This window comes from Podarcis muralis, chromosome 17, assembly GCF_964188315.1.
Source record: "Podarcis muralis chromosome 17, rPodMur119.hap1.1, whole genome shotgun sequence".
In the NCBI taxonomy this organism is placed as follows: domain Eukaryota; kingdom Metazoa; phylum Chordata; class Lepidosauria; order Squamata; family Lacertidae; genus Podarcis; species Podarcis muralis.
Genome location: NC_135671.1, coordinates 12027574 through 12033573, shown reverse-complemented (window position 1 = coordinate 12033573; position 6000 = coordinate 12027574).

The window sequence follows — 6000 nt, the reverse complement described above, 5'->3', positions numbered from 1 at the left end:
CCAAAACTCCGGACAAGCTGGGCGAGGGGGCGCACAAAGATGTTAAAAAGCATCGGGGAGAGAATCGCACCCTGAGGCACTCCACACACCAAGGAGTGGCGCGATGACAATTCCCCCCCAAGCGCCACCCTCTGTCCCCGACCAGAGAGAAACGAGCGCAGCCATTGAAGGACTGTGCCCTGGATCCCCACGTCGGCAAGGCGGTGGTCCAGGAGTTCATGATCATCCATGTCGAAGGCTGCTGACAGGTCTAGAAGAAGTGGAAGAAGTGAGAGATGGAGGAGAAGAGTGGAAGAAAAAAACCAGGGAAGGCAAGCAAGGAGAGGGGGGAAAGAGTAGCAAAAAGCTAAAAAGAAGAAATGAGTTGGTGGGGAATTGAGGGAACAAGGAAGTGAATGGAGTTAAGGGAAACTGAGGAAGCAAAAAGGAAAGGATGGGAGGGAGGGAGGATGAAAACAAAGAGGTAACAAAATAGATGGAAAGGCAATGGGAGGGTGTTGTGCTCCCCTCTAATCTGGCCTACCACTGCCAGATGGCCTGCACAGGTAACAATAATATTATTGCTACTATTAATATATTAATTATTTATATTTATATAATATTATATTTATCTAATAATGTATAATATATTAATTAATAATGTTAATGATAATAATGAACATTATTATCCTCATGAATAATATCCTTACCTGACAAGTAAAGCAATCAATGTGTACATAAGGAAAACTGTCCCCCCGACTTTGTCGGTGTCCCCCACCCACTGAACTTTGAGACTGGCTATGAGAGTAAGGCTCCAGCTAATTTGTATATTATCCTGGTATGTGGCTGAGGCAATTTTTTCTACCCTGGAGTGCAACTGGCACTTGCTTCATGTCACTCAGCTGGTTTCTCTCCCAACAGAAATCATCTGTACCAGATGAGACCCGCCATCCTGTTGCTGCTCTTTTTATTTGTCGCCATGGGTTCCTCTCGCTCGGTGCGCAGAGTGAGTATAATTACTTCACGACAGTCGCCATCTAACAGCTTGATCTGTCTGTCCAATCAACTGAAGTCAAAGCCTAAACTTTGCTCTCTGTTGTGTTGTGCTGCTTGTCTGTGAACCTTGCCAAGGCATATTCAGCAAAAAAAAAAAAAAAGGTTCCCCTAGTGCCTCTTAATGTAAGCACAAAAGGCATTTGATAGAGCAGCAGGAACTTTTAAAACTGATCAGGGCCGGCCCAAGACATTTTGCCGCCTGAGGCAAAAGAGAAAACAGCATATCCTCCCTCCCTGCCACCTTATTTTTCACCACCTCACCGCCCTCCTCCTCTGCTTCCTAAAGCAACTGGAGGTGGCCCAAGGAAGCCCCAGCACACTGAAGACACCGGAGAAGGAGAGTTTGGATTTGATATCCCGCTTTATCACTACCCGAAGGAGTCTCAAAGCGGCTAACATTCTCCTTTCCCTTCCTCCCCCACAACAAACACTCTGTGAGGTGAGTGGGGCTGAGAGACTTCAGAGAAGTGTGACTAGCCCAAGGTCACCCAGCAGCTGCATGTGGAGGAGCGGAGACGCGAACCCGGTCCCCCAGATTACAAGTCTATCACTCTTAACCACTACACCACACTGGCTAGCACCAGAGGGAGGCCAGAAAGAAGCAGGTTCTGCTCTTCCCGGGTGATGCCAGAGGGTGGCAAATGCAGAAGGTGGCAAGCATCCTCCTCCATGGGAGCTTGGATCTGCTGCCCCTCCAGTCTGCTGCCTCACTGAGGTTAATGGATGGGCCGGTCCTCTTGTTGATGCAGGGCAGCCGCACCATTCAAGAGAGTGGTACATGTGACATTAAAGCATACTGTCTTTTTTGTGTGATCAGCCAGTTCGGAGCATACTCTCCCAAATCGGAGATGATGAAAAACGGGATGTGGGACCCCCAGACTCAGTTTGCAGAGACAATTGAACCACCCCTCCCCACTGCCAAACAGGGGCAAAAGCAGCAGGGGAGGGGGCCCTCCCCTTACCCCAGGGCCAAAGCATAAGCCAGGACTCACCTCTGGTGGGGGCATAGGTTCAACAGTGCGACGGAAAGCAGGAGGCAGAGACCAGCAGCGCAAGGAGACTCCATTCTTCAGGAGCCAATCTGCTCCTACCCTCGGCTCAGATCCCCACTCCTCCCAGTGCTGTGGGGTGCATGTCCACACCCACACACCAGCCCCATGCAAAAACACATGTCTTTTGGTCCTGCTGTCTCATGAGAGAGTGCGGAGCAAAAAAACACACGACATTCTAGGATCCATTCAGAAGCCAGGATGGTTTCTGTAATTCTGGGGTGTCCTGGTCAAATCTGGATGGTAGGGGGATATGTCCATTCAGAACTGAGGAAGGTCTCATTTGGTGGTGGCTCAGTGGGGTTGAACAGCCCTTATGATTCTGAAAGGGAATGTTCAGAATCTGGTCTCCAGTCACATCCAAACCATCCATTCAAAACACTCTTAATACCATTTCAACAAACCACTGCTTCCCGCAGAGAAACTCAGGAACTGCAGTTTCTAAAGAGTGCAGAGAGCTGTCCGGAGACTCCCTTACAGGGTTAAGCTTCCCAGCACCCGTAACAAACTATAGTTCCTGGGATTCTTTGTGGGAAGTGTTAACTGTCGAAGTGATACGAGCCCTTAAAATGTGTGTTGTAGGTGTGACCTTCTTCTCTGATCTCTCTCCAAGACCCTAGCAGATCAAAACAGATGTTTCCACTTGTCTTCATTGTGCAATGAAATGACCAGCGTACGTGAGAACATGCTTTGTTTTCACAGCCTAGAAATGGAGATTGGACCAAGTATAGGCCAACGCTTGGACTTCACTACTGGTGGTTCTCAGGAATTTCCAGGCTGCCACCTCGTGTGGTGGTGGTTTTTGTGCCTTTCAAGAAGCCCTCGGTGACCTCTGGTAATGCAAAACCTGTGACACCTGGAAGAGTTCCAGATATAAACAGAACTAATGCAACACCGGGTTCAGAAACAGGAACTAGTGGTAGAGGAGACAGGAACATGGGAAGAGGGGATCGCGACCCCCTGGTCACACCTCGTCAATATTGAATTGCTGAGGGAGCCCATGGTTAGATTTCCTGCATTTCAAAAAGGCGTGTCATGTGTCATGTGTCATGCAGATTGGGTGTTGAGAAGGGGGCTTTAATTTCCCCACCCCAGTGCCATTTATCCTGATCTAAATTGCGCTCTGGAGCTGCTCTGTGCTTTGGGAGGCAAAACATACAGACGCTATACGGGCTCCAGTATGCTTTACGCCTTAGCACAAATAGCAGCGGGGGTGGGGGGGTGGGAGGCGGGATTTAGGCATGAGAGGAAAGGGTTAACAGTGGTTCTGAATCTCCTCCAGCTGTATTTTCTTTTTAAAGAAACTGTTAGAGAACCAGTCATGAATCTTCTGCGCTCTCATTTTGTTGAGCCCTCAGATGCTGCACAGAATTGAAATGAAACACCGTGTAATCAAAAGAAATTACAGAGATCTCAAACTGAGTTAGCATTCATATTGGGGTATAGTTTTTTGTTTTGGTTCTTTTAGGGTTTCTTTTTTTTTTTGCTGAAGGGAAAAGTAAGGAGGATAAGTATTGACCTTAGCTGTGTTTTCTTTTATTTCTGTTTTCTTCCTGTTCCCCTCAAAGACTCAATAGTCCCTTAGTTTCTTTCAGATTTGTTTCTTTCTGTATTTTGGTAAATCATCTTTATTATCTTTTATTGGTTGAAAGCTAGTTATGACTTCTGTAACCATTTAATATATATATGTACTTTTACATTAAATTGGAAATCCATGTTAAAGACCATGCCATTGATATTTTATTTTTTTAAAAATAGTGCTTGGCTGACATGGTGCTTAAATAGTGCTTAAGTTCAAAACTCTTTGACCACAGTGTCTGATTTGTAAAGTGATGGCTTAAAAAACCCAACACGGAATAGTTTTCTTCAACCTTCACATCTCTGTACCACATATTAAAATCATAACATGTTGTATACCAACAGAACAGTGAGATCAACTGTGACCGATGAAATAGGTTGGATGGTATGTTGCATTAATAAGTGAAGCTGAACCAAGCAAACAATTGTCTAGCTAACAAATCAATAGCCAACCTGATCTTTGTAAATGGCATGATTGCTGTATTTCCTAAAATGGACACCAGAGGGAGGAAAAACACAAGCTACTACAGGATAGCATCTTTTTTTATTTTATATTTTAAAAACAACTTCATAAGAGAGAAATAAACAACATTTGTTTTGAGTTCAGCACAATTTCTAAGATCAGGAATTGTAAGGAAACGATTGGAAACATCAGTAGTAATCTTCTAAATGAATATAAGAAAGGCAAATATAATACCTTGAGCTGTTTTTGGTGCTAGAAGTAGGTGTGATGTTCATATCTTGCACTTGTATCTTGCATTCACCAAGAATCAGAGAAAAGGAAGTCTATTTTAACCGACAGTGCAGAGTCGGAATCAGTGCTGGATTTATGTATAAGCTAAACAAGCTATAGCTTAGGGCGCCACTCTCTTGGGGCCCCCCAAAAAATTTAAAGGAAAAAAACACACCTGGATGTACATTTCCAAAACATAAGATAAAAAAATAAAATAAAACGTACATACAGCAACAGTGTTTTGTGTTGTGTAGGCTCCTATGATGTAAATAATGGGCCCAACCTGCTAGCCTGCTCCCTAAAATATCACTTGTTTGCTATTCTTATTTCATGTTATAGCAAGTTTCTAGAGACTAGATTATGAGTCTTTGTAAATTGTGTATCTAAAGGAACCTTTGTTATTGCCAAATGCCAATGTGTTTGCATTATTAAGTTTGTTATGAATAAAAAAATCATTTTAAGTTAGAGCTTAATAATTATTTCACTATTAATATACTTCTTTTTAATTGCATTTCACTCTTAATATACTTCTTCTTAATTGTATTTCAGTTCAACAATTACTTTGATAAAATACATATTTTGTTATGTGCAAATGGCTTAAGGTTCATAAATTACCATATAGCACATATTCAACACAAAAAACAGCGGCAATTTGTTGTTGACAAAGGACAGCTGGATATATAAAGGGCCCCATTACCTTCAGTGGCTTAGGGCCTCATCAAACCTAAATCCAGCCTTGGTCGGAATCATCCAACAGCAAGTGCCACACAATACAGTCCTAGTGTTTGAGGCACCCTGGAATCAGTTGGCCTAGTTCTGCTGGAACTTCAGTACAGGCTCCTGCAGTTGTGAACCCTTCTTAGCAAAGCAACTGGAGGAGGCGGAGGAGAGGACAGAGGAGGAAGAAAGAGCCGTTAGTGGAGAGGGAGCCTTTGCCCATCCTTTGGACCCCCTGGGAAACTTAACAAACCTGCTGCACCTGGAACAGGGTGTGGAGAGCGCAGCTGAAGGGGACAGAGCTGTGAGCAGCCAGAGGAAGGGCCATCCATCTTGGGTCTAGCCATAAAAGCAAGTGAGAGACTAGGGTGATGTCTACACTTTCCAGGAACTCTTCTTGTTGTGAGATTTTTTTGGGTGAGCTGAGAATTTATTTGGACCCTGGGTGAGAAGCTGGAGACTGAGAGAGCTGATTTATATATATATATTAGTAACTTTGTATTAATATAGTGGTACCTTGGTTCATGAAATTAAAAGACGCCTGCTTCTTGGGAGAAAAGCAATGACAAACCTAGACAGCATCTTAAAAAGCAGAGACGTTACCTTGCCAACAAAGGCCCATATAGTCAAAGCATCGGTTTTCCCAGTAGTGATGTATGGAAGTGAGAGCTGGACCATAAAGAAGGCTGCTTGCCGAAGAATTGATGCTTTTGAATTATGGTGCTGGAGGAGACTCTTGAGAGTCCCATGGACTGCAAGAAGATCAAACCTATTCATTCTTAAGGAAATCAGCCCTGAGTGCTCACTGGAAGGACAGATCCTGAAGCTGAGGCTCCAATACTTTGGCCACCTCATGAGAAGAGAAGACTCCCTGGAAAAGACCCTGAT